Source organism: Panthera pardus, unplaced genomic scaffold (genome assembly GCF_024362965.1).
Source record: "Panthera pardus isolate Hobbes unplaced genomic scaffold, ASM2436296v1 HiC_scaffold_1, whole genome shotgun sequence".
NCBI classification, from domain to species: Eukaryota; Metazoa; Chordata; class Mammalia; order Carnivora; family Felidae; genus Panthera; species Panthera pardus.
This window is the reverse complement of record NW_026526654.1, coordinates 82217653-82230296: the sequence shown is the minus strand read 5'-3', so window position 1 is coordinate 82230296 and position 12644 is coordinate 82217653. Positions and strand designations below refer to the sequence as shown.

General features: G+C 50.0%; 1 protein-coding gene across 2 annotated transcripts in view; it reads right to left on the bottom strand.

The window, feature by feature from the left end:
- The window catches only part of SLC7A1 (solute carrier family 7 member 1), an 80844-nt gene that overhangs the window by 31040 nt on the left and 37160 nt on the right, over window positions 1–12644 (bottom strand). Inside the window, exon 2 of one of the 2 annotated variants that reach the window (XM_053900641.1) lies at window positions 11176–11272. The gene's annotated coding sequence lies outside the window, so the exon portion shown is untranslated. Of the gene's footprint in view, window positions 1–11175; window positions 11276–12644 lie in introns of both variants that reach the window. The other variant, XM_019447881.2, reaches the window with a different exon arrangement.

Genomic DNA, 12644 nt, shown 5'->3' with positions numbered 1-12644 from the left:
ATAAACGCTGTTTTGAAGAGGTCCGATAAAGGTGGGAAGATGGGAATGTATGACTTTTTTCAGTCTCAAACTTAATTAAGGCTTGAGGTAGGGAGGGAAGGGATAAGATATAGGCCTTTATACTAAGTTCGTAAATGCCGTCCTTTGAAGAAAATCTTAGCACTGAAATCTTTACTAGGTTAATGCTTTCACTGCCCCTTTTCAGTGGTCTTCAGAATGGCCCGGGCCCCAGATGATCTGCTTCCCCCCCGCCCCTGCCAGGGGGAGCCATCCAGAGTGAAATCCATGTGAAATCTACCACTCCCACACCACCTACACACACTGGGGCCTGCCTCCATAGCAGGCAAGAGGCAGAAGGTCCTTGCCAGGTGCTGGCCTTGTGGGGCACCACTAACGGGTGGGCACACAGAGCCTATTAAGTGGCTTCAGCTTCCCTAAAGCGTGAGCAGCTGGCCCATCACGCGGCGGGGGGTGTGGCTGCCCCAAGGCACCTGGAGGGCCACAGAGGGCCTGCAAGTCCAACACGGAAGGGAACGGACTGCTCAAAACCATGACCTGCAACCAGGCAGCAGAAGAGGTCCAAGAAAAGAGCGTTCTAGGACGCGGGCTGTGGTGGGAGAAGACGAGGCTCCCAGGGAGGAAAACAACCTGCTTTGGAGGAAGTACTCTTGCTTTCAACGTCGGATCCACATCCCCCAGACGTTAGGAGACCCAGAAACAAGAAGTTAAATTAAAACAAAACAAAACAAAACAAAACAAAACAAAACAAAACAAAACCAGAGTGTAAACAGGACCAGCAGACCACTAAAGATGGAGATGTGAAGAAGCACGCAAGGAGCCATGAAACGAGGTGCAAATGACAGAACCGAACCAGAAGCATGGGGCCGGGTGGCGGGTCAAGGGCGATGCAGCAAGCAGGCGACGGTCAGGGTTTGCCGTAGGGGCTGACTCACAACCACGCGTCCTCCTGGGGGAAGTGGGAGTCCATCAGCCTGCGGTGAGAGATGACTTCAGAACCTGGACTCTTCTAAAGCCCCCAGGCAAACAAGGGACATGCTGGGGATCTAACTGAATTCCACCAAAGATCACTGATCTCACACTGTTTTGATGCCCTGTGCTCGACCCAGTCAGGGTTTATGGAAATGCAGAAAGCCACAGTCCTACCCCAGGAAGCAGAGTGTGGGGGCGGGAAGAAATGAGCACACACGATGGCTCCGGGAGCTGGGCCCACAGGGTGACGGGACTCCAGAGGAGGCAGAAATGTACCTCAAAGGCCACTTCAGGTTTCCCCTGCTATCCGTTCCTATGGAATCTTTCGTGAGTGAAATGGGTTAAAGCAAAGAAACAATAACCATTAATCTTTATGGAAAAATTTTTGAGCATTCCCACACCCAAAAGAATCACCTCTGTTAGGCTTTTCTGACACCCTGGCTAGGACACATCTTGTTAACAGATGCACAAAGTAGGTCGAGATAAAGCAGAGATGCTCACAGACACAGTTCAGAGCTCTGGTGAGGCTTGATGCAGGGGACAATTCCTGGGGAAAGAGCGTGGCTCTGGGCACTCTGGATCTGAGCAGCCTCTGTAACAGCTCGCTGCAAAACAAATGCTGAATGCTGTTCTGGCTTTTCGCCTTCTTTTGTATGAGCAAAACTCTTCCAATTACGGTTAACAAAAACCAGGTAGGTCCTCGTAACGGCGAAGCGTATGCACAATGCAAACCTTCAAAGAGTGTGGGACACCTGTGCTTTCACGGGAAAAGAGGCGTGGTCTCATCAAGCAAGGACAGAGGCATAAAGTCCACAGGTCCGCCTACGAGTGTGCTTGCTTCCATCAGAAGCTCAGTCAGAAAGATGCTTTATGCTTTTCTATCACAACCCACAGCTAACGTGGCTTCTCACTGGCACGGGCGGGCACAAGATCCAAGGTGATCGCCGAATCTCACGGTGCCCAACAGTCCTCCAGACCTTGGTGACTTTAACACCTTGGCCATCTCAGAAAAAGCCCCAGCAGCCCTGCCGCCCATGGCCTACCTCCTTCTACTGATGCAACAGGGCTAAATGCAGAAAGCTGCCAGAGGCCCCGTCAACAGCAATGTACACAGCCCGACACACGGCCATAAGCTCTAAGTCTGCAGAGCGGAGCTGCTGGACAGAGGGGTGGCGGGGAGGCAGGAAGGCAGAGGTTCTGCCTCAGTGCCGACTTCCAGGCAACAGGGGGACAGGCCCAGAAGGAGGAGGCCACGGGGACCCCGCTCAGGCGCATGCCGATCCGGGCAGGACAGCTTCCAGGCACAGGGCGGGAGGCAGCCAGGGAACAGCACACTACTCAAGGAGCTTCCAGTGCAGAAACGGCAAAGAACAAGGCAAACGAGGATGGAGAGACTGACCGTGAGCACAGCACCAGCCTCGCAGCCCGCCAGGAAGCACTAAGGAGCGAGGAACCTGGCTCCACGGTGGCCATAAGTGGTGTCACCACCCCACGAGCTCGCACCTCGCAGAGGACCAAGCAGATAACCCTTGGGGCTGAGAATGGACAATGCTGTTAAAGAACTAAAACAAGATCTGTCAAGTACAAAACTGTTGCCGAAATGGTGTGCAGGCAGAGAAGTGTTTTCAATAGCTTTAATGTCCTGGGAAAACATCAAGCAAACAAGTATATTATTATGTATATTGTCCCAGTGAGTATGTTGGGGGGGAGAGGTGTATGTGTAAAGTACCAAATTACTGAGATTACCTTTCAGATTATGGGTTGTTTTCTTCTTTTCTGTATTTGCCATACTATCTGTAATGAGATGTGCTACTTTTTTAAAGCAGAAAATAACAATAGTAATAACGACTAACGTTTGGGGCACTGGCCAAACGAAAGGTCCCTTCCATAAATTCACGTATTTCACCTTCACACCACTTTATCTGGCCAGCAATACTCTGCATTCCAGAAAAAAGGGAACCCAGCATTACCAGACTCAGGAATTCTCAACCCTGGCTGCACAGGAGGATCACGTGGGGAGGTTTTTTAAATAAACCACGACGCCTGGCCTACCACAGATCAAGTCACTTCTGTCACATTCCCCCAGGTAACTGGCCCAAGGGCACGTAGTCAGCGAAAGATGGAGCCGGGGCTCGAACCCAAGTCTTTCTGCCCCAAAGCCCCGCACTGTCCTCTGAAGCGGGCTCTCCGGGTGTAGGGGAGGGGCGTGGAGGGCGTGGCGAGGTTGTAGACAAGTGGGGACAGATGGCCCAGCTGACCGGCGGACAGGAGAGCCCCCGATGCGTCCCACCTGAAGGGCCGCATCCTAACCCGCCTCCGTCCCCCAGCACCCAGGAGGCGTCATGACGTGCAGAGCACCCGCAGGGGACACGCGGGAAGCATCGGCTGACTTAAATGGTAAGAAACTGACAGGAAACTTCATCGTAGGTAATCACCACCATAACTATCAATAGCTTATGAGGGTCTCTCAATCAAAGGAGATTTTGTTGGCTGAAGAGTTCATGGTTTCACTTGCTAAAGAGCACCTTTCTGTTTCTCTAAACGAATATAAATGTAAAAAGCTGCCAGCTGCCAGCTGTCTACTAATTTGAAACAGTTCCCGTTTTCTTCACAGATACTTTCTGCTATGGGGTGTATTCTATCTCCCACCTTCCTTCTCGCCCCAGCTGAGGACAGCTTTCCCACTCCACTGGGGGACAGCTTGAGTACCCGTGACACCCTCTGCCTAGGGTTTTCTGAGGTCCAAATTCATATCTTTAAGTCAGGATTTGGGGTCTCTGTTTCCACATCTAAAGGTGAGGCAGTACTGCTGTCCTACCATCGCAGGGTGCTAATGAGGGTCAAATGAGATGATGCATTAGGGAACACACTGGAAGGCCAAATTCATTCTTCTTCGAATGCCAAGAGCTCCTGTTTTTGCCACGCTGGTAGGCCCTAATTCCTCATATTTCTAATCTTTCTTCAACATCTCGGTCTGTCAGCTGTCTCTGCCTCCGAAAGCAGAAGCAGACAACCCTATCAGTGAAGGGCTCCCGTCACGACAGCTGTTGTCCCTCTTGAGCGGAGGCTGTGCCACAGATGCTGTTGTCTTCTTCACTAGGCTCAAATCTTTTCAACATTGTCCACTCAACTTGAAGAAGGACATAAAAAACAAGAAGCCAATGGGAGAACTGTTAGGGATATTTTCACAAAACCCAGACACGATCTAGAAATGCTCCTTCTTAAGCCGGCAGGATGTGATTAGACAGTATTTGGGTCTCTGGACGGTGTTTCCATCACTCAGGAAGGTTGTGCTGTATCAGGAGAGATGCCCTGACCCTGTGTACAGAACTGCGTTACAACAAAAACATGTGTTCTCTCGGGAGGTCAGAGCTTCTTTGCCACATGCCTTTAATCACACTTACTTCTGTAGTGTGTAACGAAAGTGTTCTGGATCTGCAATCTGAAGCCAGGTGACCTACAAACTCTGTGGGCAGGTCCAGGGGGAGACCTGCCATTGCCTGTCTAGTACAGTGTTGATTAACCAGAACTAAACAGAAGCCTGGTCCTAAGGAGCAGGAGATTTCATAAAATCGGCTTTATATGAGCTGTAAAGCACTTCATTTGGGCCTTAAAAACTGTTGTACATTTGGCTCTCGAATGGAAAAGAAATATCTTAAAGAAAGTTCCCCTCAGATTAGAATTCAGACTTACTACCACAACATTGCCTCTTTAATTCTCTAGGCCCCTAAGGTATCCTGAAAGACAACAGTTTTCCATGGCTCTTTCCAGAAGCATCCTCTGTTTCCAAAAGCACAAGGAAAACTGGCATCTGGAACCACCACAAGGCAGAGGATCCTACGCAAAACTCATCTTTCACTGCATGTTCACCCAGACCAATAGTTTTCCGTTTACTAATGCATTCACCCGACAAAGCCAGGCAGTTCACTGATTTAGACTCCAAGCTCCTGTAATTTCCGCCCTCCCCCATCTTCCCATGGTCACAAGCAATTGTGTGGAAATAACCTGGAATTTCTAGAAAACGCACTGGTTCCAAAATAGACAAAGAAGCGGTGAAAAACCAGGTCCAGCTCCCTGAACTGAGCTGGAGAGCAGCCGCACAGGGGGCTGGGGTCCGCCGGAAGCAACCAACATTCTACACCAGCTCCTCAAAAGACACATACGAGTTCATTTAATCCACATCAGAGACCATCAATAGCAATTGTTACTCCTCTCATGAGAGTAAGAGTGGAGTTCAGGCGGCAGGTCCTGTTGCCCACAGTCACCTAACCTGCATGCGGTAGAGCCAGGATTTGGCCTAGGTCACCAGATTCCAGAAGCCCTACTCTATGCCAGCTGCCAAACGGATTCCACTTTGACCAGGCCTATTCCCCCCTGCTGTCGACGATTCTTCATGTGTCACCTGGTCCTACAAATAAAAGATTCACAAGAGTTAAGGGACACCCTCTTCCTGAATGATAATTCCTCTGCAAAAATTAAGTCAGTTATTCACATGGTGGAGTGAATCAACGGACTCCACCCATTGGCCAAGACCCACTGGCTTCGAGTCAATAAGGAGCTTTATCTAAGGAAAAGTGAGTAATTTGGGTTGCAGGGCCCAACCAGGGCTTCAGGCAGCATTCCGGAAAGCACACAGACAGCAAGGCTTAGAAAAGTATGAAAGGAAACAACCAGCCAAAGAAGATGGATTAAGCTTATGCTGGAGATATTACATCCTGATAAAAGTGGAGAGAAAGTGTCAAAAAAAGCCCCAAAAAACCCATGTATAGCATCCCTGAGAAATAATAACATACTGAATATGAGTTTTTATAAAGAATGGTCTAGAAAGAAAACTGAAATAGGTGTTTCTCAACAGGGGACTTAGGGCATTTTTTTAGATTCTGCATTTTGACAATTTTCTCTAGAAGTGTGGTACTGCTTCTGAGTTAAGGAGAAGGAAATATTCTAATAAAACCAACAAATAAGTGGAAAAAAAGGAAGGCATAAGGTCCAAAGACAAGTTGAACCATGTCAGGAGTCTATCTGGAGATGTGGACAATTGAGTACATGGGGTTTCATTATGCTTTCTCTCTACATCTGTGCACATTTGGAAATTTCCAGAAGTGAATGTGAAAAGAAAGGAATTCATCCAGGGCTGACCCAGAAAACAAAGAGGAAATTCTTCAACAACCTGTATCAGGGCCAGGATAGCCCCTCATCACTGTTAGCCATGGCCACATATTAGTTAAATAGTCTTTTATGTAGGATTAGGTTGAAACATATAAAATCGTCAGTATTCAGCTATGTTTTACATAAAAACAGCCTAGAGCAAAGAATCCGTAATCGGCAGGCCTGGTCTTACCTCTTAGCAGTCTCATTCCTATACAGACTTGGGTCTGTATCATACACGGGGAATTAGACTGAAATCAGAAAAGGTAGCACGAGTTCCAAAGAACAGTTCCAAGAAAAAAGGAGTGATTCGTAGGTTATTCAGAAGCTGGCAGGCAGCTGCTGAAACAGAGACACCTGTAGGGAAAGAGAGAGGCTTGTAGGCACGCCTATGTTTGTGCTACACGCTATGAGGGACACAAGCACAGTGTTGTAGTTCATCTGTCACCACTGGGCGGGCTGTGGCCCCACAGGGGAGGTAAGGCACAGGCCTGCAGAACCGCCGGGAGCACACAGGTGAGGCTGGCTGTGCGGAGCAGAGCGGGAGGGCAGGGCAGGACGGTCCATTTACAGGAGTCTTGCATGGCCAGCTGAGGGATTTATACTCAGACCTAAAAATTTTAAGCAAAAGAAGGACATCAAAAAAATATTTTCTTGGGAGGCTTGATCTGGTCTTATTGTGAAGGACAGACCAGAGCGGGAAACAGCACCAGGAGAGCTCACTGCTCGTGGCTCAGCCTTCTTTCTTTGGGGGACAAATTCAATTATATTTGTCTTTTGAGCATGATATTTTAATCCAACTAATAAAGCACTTTTGAGCAAACAAATGCTATAATCTTTGATATTTACCTGCCGTTTGCTCCCTGTTTTTTCCTCAAAGAGCCCTGAAATACACACGCTCCTCACACCCAAAGTTACCATGGGAATTATCTATGTGGTGTATCATGCACAAATAATCCCTAAGCAGGAAATGGCTTCCTATACCCATATCTCACAGGCAGCCAAAATTTCAGGCATTCGTCCCCAAAGAAAAGCATGTAAAAGTTGAAAGAAACACCATAGCCTTCTCGTGTCATTTGCCACCTCACCTGTCTTGGGTCCAAACAACTACCTGCCGCGCTTTTCGACCACGAGGTATTTTTTTTATGTCATATGCTGGGAGGAAACACCCTAGTGCGTGGTGACAGGACAGTCTCAGCACAGACAGCACAGCCGAGAATGTGCTTCTCGTGGCCTGAAATGACTCTGAGGCACCAGAAGCAAATGGCCAGTGCCGCAAGGGTGTGTGCGTACCAGAACGCCGGACTGAACGGTCAAAGCCAGGGGAGGCCTGACAGAGGGTCAGGCCAAAGTCAGAGGTGGACAAAGCAGCCCGCAAAGTCGGACCAATGGAGTTACTCCCACTGGGCAAGAGAGCTGGACGGCAGCATTAGGTGTGCAGGGGCTCTTTTAGCAGGTCAGACCACAGGTGCATCGTCCGTCACAGGCAGTGCCACCTGCTGTGTTGTAACGCAAGACCCCAGTGCAATACCGTAACCGCACTGTCCTACAGAACGCTACCCGAATTCAACCCCGGCGCCTGTCAATACGACAGCATCCAATTATCCAGGACCACATTCTCCTTTACAAACAACGCCAGAAAACTGCAGCTGGGTTCCGAGGCGGGTCACAGACAGCAGCAACTTAAGCCAACATTCCTGATGTAGAACCACGCACTCTGGGCATCCACCGCCCGGCAGGGACAGTGAGGGCAGGAGAATACCCAAATTGGTTAGAAGAATAAATGGACGCTTTAGGGTCGTGATCCTTTAACAGATTTAAAATCGTGGATCACCGTGGAAAAAAGAAAGGAGCAAAACAGTTTCCCACAAAAATGGATAGCAGACGGGAACCACTCCTCAAGGAGCAAGGAAAGGCATTCAGGGGTACGCGGCCTCTAAGGTGGCCCCGTGATCCACTCCCGGTATCTCCTGGAGTGTGTGTAGAGCTGGGACTTGCTTCCAGTCAACAGAACATGGCGACGGTGCTGGCCGTCACTCCGCGGAGCTTACGTGACGTGAGCTCCATCTTGCTAGCGTCCTCCTCGTCGGCTTAATGAACCCGGCGGCCACGCCAGGAAAACCCATATGGCAATGAATGTGGCCTCCGGGTCGGCCAGAGAGAGGCCAGGGCCCCGGGTCGTACAATCATGAGGACATGGATCTGCCCAACAACCTGAGGGAGCGTAGCAGCAGATTCTACCCCAGCCATGCTTCCAGAGGAGAACCAAACCCTAGTCAACACGTTGACTGCAGCCTCGTGAGCCAGGCCGGGCCCTGACTTCTGACCACAGGAGCAATGGAACGATAGATGCGTGTTGTTTAGGCCTCTACGTTTGTGGTGATCGTTGTGCGGTGACCGAGTACTCCTCCGTGGCCCCGTCACGAGACAGTGAGTGGGTCTGCATCCGTTCTCTCTTACACCTTCAAGGACTTAAAACCAGAGCCCAACATTTCTCCTCCTCTGTTTTAATGGTGGAGTTAACCTTTTCTGGACCTGAAACTATTTTTTCTTGGTTAAGGATGAACGATTTGAAAGCAATTTCCTCCTCTGGAAGCATGGTATGCACTAAATGACTATTATTTCATTGTTTACAAAATTGCGTATTTGCCCCGTGTCACTCTTCTGGGAGTTACGGGAGCTACACAGATGAGCAGCGCACCGTGCCTGTGCTCAGACTGCGCACTGTCTGGAAAGAAAGACTAAAGCAACCATCTACCCATTCGACAAATACTTCCCTTAAGCCTACTCTACGCCTCCCCCGCTTCGAAGAAGTGCCGATGAAACAGCAGGGAAAGGAACAAAGCTGTCCGCCCTCTGGGCAGGAAGACAAGATGATAAACTGAAGCGCACAAACAAGTATGGCAGAGACCAAAAAGCCTCCAGGGGACGCACCACCTCTGCCGCCGCCTGGCACCTGGTCTGTATCTCTTCACTCAAGAAGGGGCAACCTCACGGTGGTTTCCAGTAGGTCGTGAATTCCCCCGATTTAGCTGCAGTTCAGGACTTGTGCCGGAGGACCTAAGAACCATCGATGGCTTCCCCACACATTCGGTCACAGCATCCTGATCCTGAGAAACAGATCTGATATAGACTTTTCATTCCGATGTGAACACTCAGCACCACGTGCCAAGCCCTGGTATTAGGTAACAGGAAGGGTTTCTAAAATAGTCTGTTGAGATAGCAGAGACACATCTGACGACTGCAGGAAGGGGAGGAAGAATGCAGAATGAATTCACTCTAAGCACTCTTACTAAACAGGCCCTGAAAAGAGGAGGAAAGAAAAGGACACTCAAGGTTCACCATGGCTTCTGGCACCACACAGGATGTTCCCCCCTCCCCGGCCGCACTTCCCTGCCGGCAAGGATCCAGTTTTACCGTCTTTTGGGAAAGTACACCTGGTAACTGTGCACCTTTGTTTCTGACATTTACACAGTTGCAAGGGCCTCATAAACACGCGGTGTACTTCCAGCCGTGAGCCTCCCTATGAACTATGCGGTAGGAGCTTGGGGGAGTCTGGCCCCTCCTTCTTATTTCAAGGTCACTGCTCAAAGACGCCTACCTGTGGCAGGGGCCGCTGGCCATATCCCCCACAAAGTTCCTCTTATGAAGGATAGCATGGGCTGCTGACCCTAATTATGTGTGCATTCTTTTTTTTCAACATTAAAAGAAAAATTTTTTTTAATGTTTATTCATTTTTGGGGGGCGGGGAGGGGCAGAGAGAGGGAGACACAGAACTCAAAGCAGGCTCCAGGCTCTGCACTGTCAGCACAGAGCCCGACACAGGGCTTGAACTCACAAACCATGAGATCATGACCTGAGCCGAAGTCGGACGCTTAACTGACTGAGCCACCCAGGCGCCCCTACGTGTGCATTCTTAATACAGCTATTTTTGGAATTAAGAATATGAATGGCCGCAAAGGACATTAAGAATGTGAGAGGGAGGGAGAGAAGTCAGGGGAGGTTCTTTTGTAAACACACACACCTGAAAAAACTGCCTCCTTTTGATGATGCATAAAATAGCAACAATAACAATGAAGTGCCCATACTCAGTGAACTTGTTATTTTAATCAAAAGCTAACAGGAGTAATAGCTTTCAAGTATTTTAATAGTGGAACCCATCTTTCCCAAACCACATCTGCCAAACCCAAATGTAAGAATCAAATAAAAGTGGAGCCTCTCTTACACAGAGAGATGGGAGCCACTGAGCCCCGCTGGCTAGCCCTGACCCGCCCCCCGCCCTCCCTGCCTGGCTCCTCGGCCCCCCCTCAGGACTCTGCGGCTCCAAGGCCCAGCCTGAAATGCACTGGCCTATAGCAGATCTCTACAGCACCTGAACCTAAGAATAAGCTACGGGAGAATCCCTAGGTAAAAGGGGGGAAAGCAGAGGAATAAAGAGATAGGAGCAGGAGGAAAGGCTTGAGAGCAGGAAGGAAACTGGAGCCAGCCCTTGACCCTGAGAAGCACCAAGGCTCCAAGAGTCAAAGGCAGCACCGCAGTGCAAACCATCAGTGTCACGGCATTGCACACCAGCACGGACAGGCCAGGGGCCACTGCCCAGAGCGAGGGCCACCAAGGGCTACACACCACGCAGCAGCCCTGCATCCACACCGGGAGTGAGCGGCAGGCTTCGGCAGATCCTCTCTCCACAGCTGCCCTGATGGACATAGATTTCACCTGGGATGTCGGTCTTTCCCCCGCCCAGTTCCCAAGCCTTGCATTGGGCAGGGTATTGGGAGTTCTGTCTCAAGGAAATGCAGAAATTTAATCAGCCCGCAAAAGTGAAAGGGCACTCGCGTTTTCTGACGAGGGGATGGGCCTGAACTGCTAAGGGCTCTGAAGAGGCAGAGCAGTGATAGATAAGCTTTAAAAGATGATGACGCAGGGTGTAGCTGTCAGTTAATTTATAAAGTCAACAGCCAACTGAAGGTCTAAACGGACAATCCATTCTAGTGCCCAAGAGACCGCCCTGCCAGCGTGCAGATGGGCAGACTGTACCTGGAACAGGATGTGAGGACTTGTCAACTCGTCACCCGAGGATCGCCTGGGTCCTGGAGCAAAGACGTCTCAGGAGGGATGGGATGGGCACCTCCGGCTCCTGGGAAGCAAAGAAGAGACGTTAGGCGCCACCCACCTGGGCCCCAGAACCTCCATGCCTGTGGCTGTGAGGCGAGGGATGATTCTGTTCAGCTCGGAGTCAGAAAAGACACCCGACCTATAACACCAAGCAAAGGTAGGTGGCATCAGAGGCCAGGCAGGTAAGGGGCCCTTCACGGGGACTGAACACGCATATGGTGAAGCACCACTGGGCAGGGGACGAAACTGGACGAGATGTCCTCCGAACCAGAGATCTTACCATGTGACCTCCACCAACGAGGACCAAATCTCAAACAAGCATCACCCAGACAGACTCCCTCCACAGACCTAGGGCACAAAGGTAGATGGGTGGTAGATGGGAAGGCACAAAGCCGTGTGGGGAGAGAATCCACCCCGCCCCCCCACCTCTGACGACCGCACTGAGAACTGAAAGTGGCGGGGGCAGAAAGTCTTATCTGGGTCCCTCAGGAAACAGACTCCACCTGTGAGTGGCCATCTTGCCAAAGACTCTGGACCGGCTGACAGATGGGCACAAACGTACGCCTGCCCTGGAGACTTCAGGATGGGCCAGGGTGCTCTAAATGTAGAACGCACGCTGTCACCATGAGCCTAGCGGAGTGGCCTGCAGTCCCACAAGGAATGGGATCGAGTGGCCGGAGCCCCCCCATCCGAAAGCAAGTTACCTCTGCTGATATAAAGTCCTCTGTCTCCTCAATCCTACCACTTCTACTCTGCACACACTCACGCGCTCACCCAGGAGCTGGAGAGGTTTAATTAAAGTCTCCTGACGTGATCTGCGCTAATGAAACCCAGAGCGGATTATCATCACACCAAAGATGCACGTCAAGACGTTAATCAACAGAGTTTTGGAACTTCCACAGCAGCAAACCAGATTTCCAGCCACGGAGATCCTACTCTATCCCGACCCACACCTTTTGTATGCTCATTGTACTCAAGGCTTCGTTCTTTTCCGCTTTCTATTTGCAAAATGTGCAAACCTACAGAAACACGAAAGGAACGTTTACATACCCTTCATCTACATTTACCGACATTTCTCATTTTGCCATGTTCGTTTTATTTTTATATAAACTTTTCTCGTGAACCATTTGATAGTGAGCTATAATAGCTACCGTGACACTTGACCTCTATTTTGGTAACTCCTAAGAACAACGTCTCCGGCAAAACTGCAATGCCATTATCACACCGAAGAAACTGAAATGCAGTCGATGGCATCTAAAACACGGCCCATAATCAAATGCCCCAAATTGACAGCATGTTGCTCTTTCTCTACCATATGCCAGGTACCACAAGGGCACTGAGAGGGTCACAGCCCCGGAGGGGAGACTGACCTACAGATGCCTTACTGGGGA